Here is a 13,866-nt window from a genome sequence, read left to right on the forward strand (position 1 = left end):
TGGTTGATAATACTGATAAGTGGTTGATATTATAGTGATTAGCAGTTGATATTAGTGACTAGTGGTTGCTTATAGTGACTAGTGGTTGATATTATTGATTAGCATTGATTATAGTGATTAGTGGTTGATAATAGTGATTAGCATTCATTACAGTGATTAGTGGTTGATATTAGTGATTAGTGGTTGATATAAGTGATTAGCGGTTGCTTATACTGAGTAAAGCTGTGTATACATGGCTGCGATAGGGGCTGAAATCGCTGGGAATATGGTCGCTGGCGACCATAATGCCAGTGATGGGAGTGTACCCCGGCGATAAATCGCCGGGTGCGCGCTCTCGTTTTTAGCCCTGTTCTAATCACTGGTCGCGGGAGCTTGCTCCTGAGACCAGCTGATTACCTCTGCGGCACCGCCGGCAGAGGTTCCCTTTCATCAGCGACCATCTCTGGTCACTGATGAAAGGGAGACACTGAGCAATGTATCTCCCAACCTTAACAGTTGATATTAGTGATTAGCATTGGTATTAGTGATTAGAGATTGATAATAGTGATTAGTGGTTGATAATAGTGATTAGCGGTTGCTTATAGTGATTAGCGGTTGCTTATAGGTGATTAGAGATTGATAATAGTGATGAGTGGTTGATATTACTGATTAGCGGCTGCTTATAGTGATTCGTGGTTGACATAAGTGATTAGAGGTTGCTTATAGTGATTAGCAGTTAATATAAGGGATTAGCATTGATATTAGTGATTAGGGATTGATAATAGAATTAGTGGTTAATAATAGTGATTAACGGTTGCTTATAGTGATTCGTGGTTGACATAAGTGATTAGAGGTTGCTTATAGTGATTAGCAGTTAATATTAGTGATTAGCGTTGATATTAGTGATTAGGGATTCATAACAGAGATTAGTGGTTAATAATAGTGATTAGCGGTTGCTTATAGTGATTAGTGGTTAATAATAGTGATTAGCGGTTGCTTATAGTGATTAGTGGTTAATAATAGTGATCAGCGGTTGATAATAGTGATTAGAGTTTGATTATAGTGATTATCGCTGTAAATTTTGTTCTTTATTGAATCTTTGTAGAGAAATCTGGAATTCTCCAAATCTTCCTCAGAGTGACCGGGCCGGCCTGTGTGTGCTACTGCTAGTCATACATGGAAATGGGGATGGGTCATTAGGTGGTCGACATGGCTTGGGTCGACACATCAAATAGGTGAACTTGGCTAAGGTCAACAGGTAGTCAAAAAGGTTAGATATCCAAGAGAGGATATCGAAAAAAGACTCCCGGGTGGGGCACAGCCTTCTAATGAAAAAGGATTACTGTTAATACAAAATTTATTAGTTAAAACATGACCCTAATTAAGGGTCAGGAGAAGACAAAAGACAAAGACAAACAGATAACACTCATGGACAATATACGTGAGAAAGTAGTGAAATATTATTTCAAGATATATCTGTCTAGGGATTCAATGGAGAAAACACTCCAATAAGTCACGGTATGTACATATACACTGATAGAATCCTAATAGACAGTAAAAAGCCTCAAATACCAATTGGTGTTGGAAATAAATGTCAAAATTAGCTAGATTTGGTTAGTACTTGTATTTCCTGTAAGTGACGGAGTTGTCTGGACTGGGTAAGTCTGAGTAGCTGATTGATAGCAGTATGGTCTAGGTATAGAGACACCTGAGTATGGGTATGCTAAGGGAGTCGCTGCTGCCTGTGCATGTGACGTTGGTCAGTGAATGCGCAGTTGAGCGGACTCCGAGAGCGTCACAGGTGTCGGAATATAGATGAGGGAGTTTCTACTGTTTCCAGGGGTGACCTGTCTGGCTCTGTTATACAAAGTACAGCGCAGAGTCGGATCCAGGGTCCCCCAGAAATGAGAGAACCCTGAATAGAAATAGAGTATGAGGCACTCCTTCTCCCTGTCCCTGGTGTTTGCTGCTATCCTCTGTGTACAGAACACAGAGGATAGCAGCAAACACCAGGGATAGGGTGAAGGGGTACCTCATACTCTATTTCTATTCAGGGTTCTCTCATTTCTGGGGGACCCTGGATCCGACTCTGCGCTGTACTTTGTATAACAGAGCCAGACAGGTCACCCCTGGAAACAGTAGAAACTCCCTCATCTATATTCCGACACCTGTGACGCTCTTGTGGTACCCCAGAACCAGGGGTATCCCCCTTTTTGCCCTTTTCCTTGCCCATCGTCAATATGGTGGGTTCATGTGCACTCGGGGGGTTGCTAGGCAACCGCCCCGCAGCTGGATCGCTGGCTGAAATCCCAGGGACCCTTTTCCATTGGTGGCTCAAGGGGGCGCCAAGGCTGTGGGACGTCCCAGCCTGTTGCTGGGGAGAAAGATATGTTGCCAGCGCAGGACGTGAGGAAGAGAGTGGAAGGGCGCGAAAAGTCAGGGGAGGAGTGAGGTGAGCGGGCGGTGCCGGAGGCTGAACAGCGGAAGGAGAGAGGAGTGCGGGAAGCGCGGGTCCGGAGCTGACAGGCGAAGGGGAAGCCAGAACGGAGCAGCGTGACGCCCAAGTCCAGCGCGAGAAGCGAGCTGCAGAGGTACCCCGTCAGACAGTGCCGCCGACAAGCGCCCGGCTAGTGTGGAGGAAGGGGAGATCGCGGTCCGACGCCTGGCGGTGAGTGACAGCTGAGCCGCCGGGGAGACTCCAAGAGACCGAGACGCACACTACGCAGAGCGGGACCCCCTCCACAGCAGCCAAGTGCCCAGCAGAGGACTCCAGTGCCCAGCAGAGAAGCCAAGTGCCCAGCAGAGGACTCCAGTGCCCAGCAGAGAAACCAAGTGCCCAGCAGAGGTCCCAAGTGCACCGCAGTGAGCTCCCTGTTCCAGTAGTGACCGGCAGGAGCTGGCAACGGCACCGGAGACACAGGTACCCTGTCACAGCCCCGCTCACCCATGCTACAGGCTTATTGACACCCCGCACCCAGACGCCGTCCTAGGCCTTTGTACTAGCCGTTTACACCGGGCTGCTTCTGTTTTCCCCACATTGAGAGTGCCTCACTAGTGGCAACAGCCCAAGGGACGGGACTTTTCCATCAATACACCAGCGACAACTGCCCTGTTGGCCCCAGTGACCTGGTGCGGAGAACACTGCACCCCTACTTATTGTGTTGGGCCACAGTTCCACCAGCATTGCCATAAAGGAGCTTTCCCCTTTCTCTGTTATTTGCTTCAAGTGCCCATATTGTGCCGGAGCACTGGACACAAGTACCCTGGATTACCAATCTAGCTTTAGGTTTATTTCCAATACGGTGCACCTAGGCCACATGGTACCTAGGATTGATCATTGAACTGCAGTTCAGGGACTTATTCTGTCGTGTATGGACACGTTTGGTTATGTATGCAAGTATCAAGTGCTGCATCTTACTGTTAATTGTTGGGAAACTTACTACATGTTCTTTTTATGGTTTGCATTGTTTACACTAAAGTCATATTGCCTGGTGATCTCAGTAACGCAGCATACCGTGTGAGCTGCGGCCTACAAGTGTCACCGGTGGCCCCAGTGCACACGGTATCCTCTTTGGGGAATATTCGCATTCTTTTGCCATTCATTGAAATTGTTGTGTGAGTCAGGTCATTCCTTGGTGGCAGTATATTGTGTGAGGTGCGGCCTATGGTGCCACAGTGGCCCTATTGCGCACAATATCAGGCAGACGGAGTATTCTTTAAATCTTTCTTCATAGTCTACCCATTGTCTTTGTTTCTCTTGAATAGTACTGCATTGTATTATTGCATTGTTTAATCATATTTTCCATAACGGTGATCTACGGTCCTCCTTGCTGCGAAATAAACTATTTGATCACCGTCCCAACGTGTAGTGACCACTCTGTGGGGTGTTCTTGGGGGTATTGTCTCCTTGGGGTGCCTTTGTCCCTCCGCCCTCCGAATTGCAGGCGAGTGAAACAGGCAGGTCGCAGACGAGCAGTGCCGGAAAGAAGACCCGGAACTTCAGGTACCGTAACCATAGTCTGACAGCATCACATTTGGCGTCCGCGAACAGGATTCAGCGATGTCAGACTCGGACCAAGCACAGGCCCCTACGTCAACCAGGAGGAGACGACTCCCTGCATCACCCGGAGAAAGAGATTCGGTGGAAATGACGGCGGCACCCATCACCATGCCATACTACTTTGGAGCACCCTGGGTACCGACTTACTCGGGAAACAACACCCCGGGGACACACACACTGAAGGAATTTAAAAACAGGATACTCTCCATGACACAGTTATACAAGCTCGGCAACAAACAAGCAGTAGAAATACTGGTGGGGCAACTGAGAGGCCCAGCACTACGCGAAGTGAGAACATGGGAAACCGATGAAAAGAAAACGGTAGAACAGATCTTTGAAAAACTGCGGGAGATCTTCGAATCGAAGACGATAGCAGATTTAAAGAGCCGCCTGTATTCACGAAAGCAGCGACCGAACGAGCCTCTGCGGGAATACGCGCTAAGCTTGCAGGAAGCCATGAAGGCCATACAACTGAGGGAAAAGACACCGAAAGAACTAGTAGATGAAACGTTGACCAACCTTTTCATCGAAGGAGCGAGAGAGGAGGCAGTCAAGTCACAGTTACGTATGTGGAGGCGGCAACAACCTGACAGCTCCTTCGCCAAATTTAAAGAGACCACCCTGCAGATCCTGGGCATGAACCAGAGTGGCCGGGATGAAGAAGAGGAGTCGGCAGAAGGAGAGGTCTACCAACAGGCCCCAAAAGGGCAAACCACGGACACCCTATACCCAAGTAGGCCCGTTACACAACAGGCACAAGCCCCCACAGAACCAAGCCCGCTCGACGTGCTGACTCGCCAGATGTCCGAGCTAACTAATAATATGACGCGCATGTCACAGAAATTAGAAGACTTAGACAGAAACCAAGGCAGAAGTCGACAAGGGGAATGGCGACAAGACCGTGGCCCAAGGAACCGCCCAAGATGGGAAGTCACACGCGAGTCTGGCCGAAGACCATCCGATCAATTCGACCAGCAAGGGCGACCGATCTGCCGGAGGTGCCGGCTGAGCGGGCACGTCGAGAGAAATTGCCCAGAAACGGCTTTAAACGAGGGGACCCCGAGGCAAGGGACCGACCCTCGGGAGGAGATGCACTAACTGGTCCGACACCACCAGCAGAATGGTGGCCCCGATACGTCGGGGAATGCCCCCACCTGAGCATCAGAGTGAACGGGGTACAGATGACAGCCCTGTTGGATACAGGGTCACAGGTGTCCACCATCAGGATCACCGACTTCCTACAACACTGGGCACAAGAAGACATCGTGTCTCCCCCCGCAACCTGGTTACACCTACTAGCCAGTAACGGCCAGCCTATCACCTTCCAAGGATATTGGGAAACTGACGTCCAAGTGGGAAAAGCCACCCTGGGCCAACAGGGGTTCTTGGTCACCACCAACTCTAACGAATACTTGCCGCCGATAATACTGGGCATGAATGTGCTAAGGAACTGCCCGGGCGAAGTAGTGGAAGCACTACAGTGGGAAATGAGAACAGCCCCCCCCCAAGAGAAGAAGGCTTTGCAGCAAACAGTGCGACTGATCGCGGGTCAGCAGAGGTTCGTCAACGAGCAAGGAGAAGTGGGGAAGGCCCGAATCGCAGACCGCCGCCCGATCCTCCTGCGCCCAAACTCGGAGCAAGTCGTCTGGTGCAAGGCCAGAACAGGACCAGGAGGCAGAGACTACGAAGCCCTGATAGAACCCTGCGATACTGACGATCGACAGCCCTTCGCAGTTGCCAGGACCCTGGCGAAGGTGGTCCAAGGGAGAGTACCAGTGAGGCTGCTGAATCCACACCCATACGCAGTCAGACTATATAAGTATTGTCAAGTGGCCAGGATCAGCTGGGTGGACTTCCAAGACATCTTGGGGCAAGGCGCCGTGGCGGCTCAGCAAGGGGTGATGGAGGAAGAGAGAGACGACAGCGAACCCCCTTGGCACGCAGCCATACAGATCGGAGATGGGGACACTCCGGCTGAGAAGCGAGAGGGGGTCCTCCGCGTTGTGGAACGGAATGCTGCCGCGTTCAGTCAACACCCGAGCGACTTCGGTAAGGCAGAAAAGGTATACCACCACATCCCTACAGGATCGGCTCCCCCGGTCAAGGAAAGGCACCGACCCCTCCCACCAGCCATGTACCAGCCCGTCCGGAACATGATCACCGAAATGAAAGAGGCGGGTGTCATCAAAGAAAGCCATAGCCCCTGGGCGGCCCCCCTGGTGATCGTCAAAAAGAAGGACGGTAGTCTGCGCTTCTGCGTGGACTACCGCAAACTGAATGCCGTAACCCATAAGGACGCCTATCCGCTCCCTAGGATCGAGGAGTCGCTCACGGCCTTGAAAACGGCGGAATACTTCTCGACCCTTGACCTGACCAGCGGGTACTGGCAGGTCCAGATGGCCCCAGAAGATAGAGAGAAGACGGCCTTCACGACGCCAATGGGCCTGTTCGAGTTCGACAGAATGCCCTTCGGACTCTGTAACGCCCCCGCCACATTCCAGCGTGTGATGGAGCACTGCCTTGGGCAGCACAACTTCGAAATGGTGCTCCTCTATCTGGACGACGTGATCATTTTCTCAAGGAGCTATGACGACCATCTGCGGCACCTGGACGAGGTCTTCAAACGACTGATACAGAGCGGTTTGAAGCTGAAGCCCAGCAAATGTCACCTGCTGAAGCCTAGAGTACAGTACCTCGGGCATGTCGTTAGCGCGGAAGGCGTGATGCCCGACCCAGAGAAGATCACTGTCGTCAGAGACTGGCCAGCGCCCAAGACCGTCAGAGAGGTCCGCAGTTATCTGGGGTTCGTGGGCTACTACCGAAGATTCATCGAGAACTTTGCGAAGGTGGCATCCCCCCTGCATGAGCTACTGAGGGGCCAGTCGGGCCAGGAGCGAAGGGGATCGGCCCTAATCGCTTGGGGAGAAGAGCAACAGCAGGCCTTTAACCAATTGAAGAGATCTTTAATCGACGCTCCCTTGCTGGCTTACCCCGATTATGACAAACCATTCCAACTCTACACGGACGCCAGCAACCGCGGGCTCGGTGCTGTGCTCTCCCAGACTCAAGAGGGGCGCGAGCGAGTAATAGCGTATGCCAGCAGAGGCCTCCGTAAGACCGAGAGGAATTGCGAAAATTATAGTGCCTTCAAGCTGGAGATGCTCGCCCTGGTATGGGCAGTTACCGAGAAGTTTAAGCACTACCTAGCCGCCACCCCATTTGTAGTCATGACCGACAACAACCCCTTAGTGCACCTACAGAATGCCAAATTGGGAGCTCTAGAACAGCGGTGGATGTCGCGCCTCGCCAGCTACCGGTTCACCACTAACTACCGTAGTGGCAAGGCCAACGCCAATGCAGACGCCCTCTCCAGACTGCCTGTGACCGATGCCCCCGAAGAGGTAGGGGACCCGAATGAGGATGTAGAAATGCCCATATTCAAGGCGTATAGAGCAAGGAACCTGGCAACCTCGGATCCCCTGTCCGTCACAGACTCCCGCCTGCAGAAGGCCGACCTACTCGACACCCCTACAGTCGACTGGAGGAAAATTCAGCGTCAAGACCCGGTGCTGAAGGAATTCCTGGTTCTGCTCAATCAACGCCGCCACTTGGATCGAGACCAACGCAGAGAAGCTGACCCCGAACTGGTAAAGCTGCTGCGGCATCGCGACCGAGTTCGCCAGGAAGAAGGCATCCTGGTCCGTGACAGTGTGGACCCCGGCACACACCACCCCGTGGTTCAGGTGGTTGTTCCAAGAAAACAGGCTCCACTACTTCTGGCCGCCTACCACGACAAATCCGGCCATTTTGGCGTGCAGAAGACGGAAGCCATCCTGCGTACCCGGTACTTCTGGGTGGGTATGCGAGAAGACGTTGACAACTGGTGCCGTGCCTGCATTCCCTGCAGTCTAAAGAGAGCTCCTGACGCGTCCCAGCGAGATTCATTACACTCCATCAAGACCCAACGCCCGTTGCAGATCGTGGCTCTTGACCACGTCAAACTCGAACCTAGCTCCAGTGGGCATCAATATGCCTTGACCATCACCGACCACTACAGCAAATTCCTTGTGGTCACCCCGGTTCGAGACCTCACCGCCAAGACTACAGCAGAGCAGTTTCTTAAGCACTTCGCGAGACCCTACGGCTATCCTGACTGCATCCTCACGGACCAAGGGCCCGCCTTTGAGTCCCAGCTTTTTCACGAGTTATGCTCCTACTATGGATGTCGGAAAATCAGGACCACGGCCTATCACCCCCAGGGAAACGGGCTCTGCGAACGGTCTAACCAGACCATCATCGGCATGCTCCGCAGTCTGTCGGCAGGAGACCGAAACAAGTGGCCGACCCTACTCCCCGAATTGGCGTACCTCTACAATAATGCCGAACATTGCTCCACCGGCTTCACCCCGTATTACCTAATGTTTGGCCGCAAGGGCAAGTTACCGCAAGACTTGGAACTGTCTCCGATGGAAGGCCCATCAACCCAACCCCAGACCGACTGGGTCCGTGAGCACCAGCAGAGGATTGACGCTGCTAGGGAAGTCGTTACTCAACGGATGGAGGGCGCTCAGCGTCGACAAGGAAAGGATTATAACTCTCACAATAAGCCCGAGACCCTGAAAGTGGGAGATCCTGTATGGAAGAAACGGAACCACCGCTCAAGTAAGCTCGACGCCATGTGGGAAAGTGAACCATACACAGTCGTCAGGACACCCGCGGGTGACCGGTACACCTACGAAATCCAAAGGACCCCTGGAGGACCAATCAACGTGGTGTCCAGAGATCAACTCAAGCTCTGCACTGCTGAAGTCCCAGTGGAATCGAGAGTCTCGCCTGAGGTGGAGGGGCAGGGAACCTGGGGGGGCATGCCTTGGGACAACCCCACTGACATGTTAGTCTTCATGAGTGCCCCAGTACCCTTCCTTCCATGTGTATCCCCCACTCCTGTGGTAGAGGAACCCCTACCAGTGGTCGGCCATGGTTCCCCTGAGGTCCATTCTCCGGTGGTTCAGACACGTAGGTCGGAACGCACAACCAAGGGTGTCCCACCCTTGAGGTATAGAATGTAAAGTGTTTTTCCTTAATGCTATTGTACGATTGTAAATTGTTCCTTAAACCGTTCTTACCTGAATGTACAGTTATTATTTATGCAGAAATGCCCAGGCCTCATATGTTTGTTCTTCACCAAGAGACTGTAACCGGACTACCGTCGCTTCTGCCATAATGCCCGCGGACTGGCATTCTTACAGCGTGGGAGCGTGTGGTACCCCAGAACCAGGGGTATCCCCCTTTTTGCCCTTTTCCTTGCCCATCGTCAATATGGTGGGTTCATGTGCACTCGGGGGGTTGCTAGGCAACCGCCCCGCAGCTGGATCGCTGGCTGAAATCCCAGGGACCCTTTTCCATTGGTGGCTCAAGGGGGCGCCAAGGCTGTGGGACGTCCCAGCCTGTTGCTGGGGAGAAAGATATGTTGCCAGCGCAGGACGTGAGGAAGAGAGTGGAAGGGCGCGAAAAGTCAGGGGAGGAGTGAGGTGAGCGGGCGGTGCCGGAGGCTGAACAGCGGAAGGAGAGAGGAGTGCGGGAAGCGCGGGTCCGGAGCTGACAGGCGAAGGGGAAGCCAGAACGGAGCAGCGTGACGCCCAAGTCCAGCGCGAGAAGCGAGCTGCAGAGGTACCCCGTCAGACAGTGCCGCCGACAAGCGCCCGGCTAGTGTGGAGGAAGGGGAGATCGCGGTCCGACGCCTGGCGGTGAGTGACAGCTGAGCCGCCGGGGAGACTCCAAGAGACCGAGACGCACACTACGCAGAGCGGGACCCCCTCCACAGCAGCCAAGTGCCCAGCAGAGGACTCCAGTGCCCAGCAGAGAAGCCAAGTGCCCAGCAGAGGACTCCAGTGCCCAGCAGAGAAACCAAGTGCCCAGCAGAGGTCCCAAGTGCACCGCAGTGAGCTCCCTGTTCCAGTAGTGACCGGCAGGAGCTGGCAACGGCACCGGAGACACAGGTACCCTGTCACAGCCCCGCTCACCCATGCTACAGGCTTATTGACACCCCGCACCCAGACGCCGTCCTAGGCCTTTGTACTAGCCGTTTACACCGGGCTGCTTCTGTTTTCCCCACATTGAGAGTGCCTCACTAGTGGCAACAGCCCAAGGGACGGGACTTTTCCATCAATACACCAGCGACAACTGCCCTGTTGGCCCCAGTGACCTGGTGCGGAGAACACTGCACCCCTACTTATTGTGTTGGGCCACAGTTCCACCAGCATTGCCATAAAGGAGCTTTCCCCTTTCTCTGTTATTTGCTTCAAGTGCCCATATTGTGCCGGAGCACTGGACACAAGTACCCTGGATTACCAATCTAGCTTTAGGTTTATTTCCAATACGGTGCACCTAGGCCACATGGTACCTAGGATTGATCATTGAACTGCAGTTCAGGGACTTATTCTGTCGTGTATGGACACGTTTGGTTATGTATGCAAGTATCAAGTGCTGCATCTTACTGTTAATTGTTGGGAAACTTACTACATGTTCTTTTTATGGTTTGCATTGTTTACACTAAAGTCATATTGCCTGGTGATCTCAGTAACGCAGCATACCGTGTGAGCTGCGGCCTACAAGTGTCACCGGTGGCCCCAGTGCACACGGTATCCTCTTTGGGGAATATTCGCATTCTTTTGCCATTCATTGAAATTGTTGTGTGAGTCAGGTCATTCCTTGGTGGCAGTATATTGTGTGAGGTGCGGCCTATGGTGCCACAGTGGCCCTATTGCGCACAATATCAGGCAGACGGAGTATTCTTTAAATCTTTCTTCATAGTCTACCCATTGTCTTTGTTTCTCTTGAATAGTACTGCATTGTATTATTGCATTGTTTAATCATATTTTCCATAACGGTGATCTACGGTCCTCCTTGCTGCGAAATAAACTATTTGATCACCGTCCCAACGTGTAGTGACCACTCTGTGGGGTGTTCTTGGGGGTATTGTCTCCTTGGGGTGCCTTTGTCCCTCCGCCCTCCGAATTGCAGGCGAGTGAAACAGGCAGGTCGCAGACGAGCAGTGCCGGAAAGAAGACCCGGAACTTCAGGTACCGTAACCATAGTCTGACAGCATCACACTCTCGGAGTCCGCTCAACTGCGCATTCACTGATTAACGTCAAATGCACAGGCAGCAGCGACTCCCTTAGCATACCCATACTCAGGTGTCTCTATACCTAGACCATACTGCTATCAATCAGCTACTCAGACTTACCCAGTCCAGACAACTCCGTCACTTACAGGAAATACAAGTACTAACCAAATCTAGCTAATTTTGACATTTATTTCCAACACCAATTGGTATTTGAGGCTTTTTACTGTCTATTAGGATTCTATCAGTGTATACAGTATGTACATTCCGTGACTTATTGGAGTGTTTTCTCCATTGAATCCCTAGACAGATATATCTTGAAATAATATTTCACTACTTTCTCACGTATATTGTCCATGAGTGTTATCTGTTTGTCTTTGTCTTTTGTCTTCTCCTGACCCTTAATTAGGGTCATGTTTTAACTAATAAATTTTGTATTAACAGTAATCCTTTTTCATTAGAAGGCTGTGCCCCACCCGGGAGTCTTTTTTCGATATCCTCTCTTGGATATCTAACCTTTTTGACTACCATTACCCTACTCCCTGGGAGCACCTCCACAATTTTATTTTTATCTAATTATACTTTATCACATTGACTGGAGTATGCCTTCTTACCCTCCGTCATTATAGCCCAGTGCCCTCGGCCTTTCCCCTTTTCCCTTCCCTCTCTTCTGCTAAGGTCAACAGGGTTAGATCGACACAAGCGTTAGGTCGGCAATGGCAAGGTCGACGGTCAAAAAGGTTGACATGAGTTTTTCACAGTTTTTTGTCTGGAATGTCAACATGAACACTGTTCCGTCACATGGCTCGCTGCGCTCAACACACTATTCTATCATCCCTTCATGCCCTAATGGATGGTAGGGCATGTTATACCGCCTGTCGGCACATGTCGTGTCGACATGGACACCGAAAAGTAGCACCGCATCCCCTCACATGGCTCGCTACTCTTGACACACTATTCTATTTATGTCAGCACACGACGCTGACATGCGTTAACAGTTTGTGGTGCAGCGTTTTGGACACTCAATGGTGTCTATATTTCTTCGATGTATTGTCTGATATAACTGTCAAACAAGTCTTGAAAAAGGCCCTAATTCGGGTCGAAACGTTGACCAAATGTGATGGCAGCGTAAATAAAATGAGATGAAAAAAAAATAACCACGACTATACTAAATACTTCCTTCATGGAGGACTATTTTGAGCGTGCACCCCAGCATTGATGAACTTTAATAGTGAGTGTCGTCCCATCCCCTGGATATATATATATATATATATATATATATATATATATATGGATACACAAAAGAAAGGGAGTTCAGCGCCAAGATACGGTATACAGAAAGTATTTCTAAGAATAATTATGAGGTCCCTTATGGAATTGAAAAAACACACTCCCCACTATACAATGGGTGTCTGCACGGGTTCTACTTAAGGGACGGTGGTGGACCGTCTCTATAGAAAGGAGGATATTTAGGGAAAGTTTTGCGGAACCCGGCGATCTGTGCTTAATAAAAATTTGGACCAATTAGACTATGTCAAAAAAGATAGCAATTTATTATACTAAACAAGGGAATATGGGGTACACAGCAATCAATAAGAAATGACACTAGCACATAAGAAGTATATATATAAAAAAAAGGGTAATAGTTATAATAAGAGCAATAATATTGACGAGAGATAAAAACAAAATAAGAGAAAAAAAAAAAAATCCTTAGGAATAAAAAAATTTTTGTTCTTAAAAAAGAGTATTTCACAGTAGCTTAAATATAAAGGATAAATAGCTTAACTGAGGATTGAGGATAAGGACTCAAAAGCTGCCCGACATGTTTCGTCTTACAAGACTTCCTCAGGGGGTGTGGACAAACTGGTTAGGAGCAGGTATATATCAGTAAGGCAGGCTGACATCACTTCCTGTAGTTAGGTAAATCAATTAAGCCAGATATACTAGTTAGATGCTACTACTACATAATTACTTACTATGTTACATACTAGACAACCCGTTTTATATATACATTCAGAAATCATGTAGTCTCTGAGCGCTGATGTATGTTAGCGCTGAAAAATAGTTAATTGAGTACAACGGAGGTTTCAGGAAGTGGGGCGGGACGTCATATCCGCCCCACTTCCGCCCCGCATCCGCCGTCGTCAGGGACAATATGCGCATGTAGTGTGAGTCAATTATTCAGGAAGGAGCGTCTGGGTTCCCCGCTGTTCTCCGTTACATTGAAGGCGGATACTTTGTCCAGTGTCAGGACCCGGATCTTGTACGTCATCGTGCTCGTGCGATGGGTTGTATTATGCTGACATCTTGTGGTTAATTTACAGAGCTGCAGCTTCATATATTGTTTCTCAATTAATTGGCAAGTTATGTTCCTTTAGTATAGGAAGCTCAAAGAGACGGACATAAAGTGATGTGGGAGACAAGAAAAAGGGGGTTTTTAGTAAATCAGTTATGAATACTCATTAACAGGTACATGCACTGATATTCAGATGGCAGATAATATATATATTTTAAAAATCAAAAAAAAAAAGCAGGTATTTCTGCCTAATATAAGTATCAATAATTATATCGGAATTTAGATCCAGGGATATTATACATATGCAGAGAAGTAATAAATCATTAGAAGAAATTAGTAGTAGTATAATTGTAGTTCACATAAGGCATAGTTCCTGATCATGTATCTATACTGAATGGTACACGTCC

At 49.9% G+C, this 13,866-nt stretch overlaps 1 protein-coding gene across 3 annotated transcripts in view; it reads left to right on the top strand.

Moving 5' to 3' along the window:
• PDE3A (phosphodiesterase 3A) overlaps positions 1-13,866 on the top strand; it is a 347,829-nt gene that overhangs the window by 214,366 nt on the left and 119,597 nt on the right. The gene's annotated exons all lie outside the window — the stretch shown is intronic.

Source organism: Crinia signifera, chromosome 4 (assembly GCF_055691185.1).
Source record: "Crinia signifera chromosome 4, ASM5569118v1, whole genome shotgun sequence".
Taxonomy (NCBI): domain Eukaryota; kingdom Metazoa; phylum Chordata; class Amphibia; order Anura; family Myobatrachidae; genus Crinia; species Crinia signifera.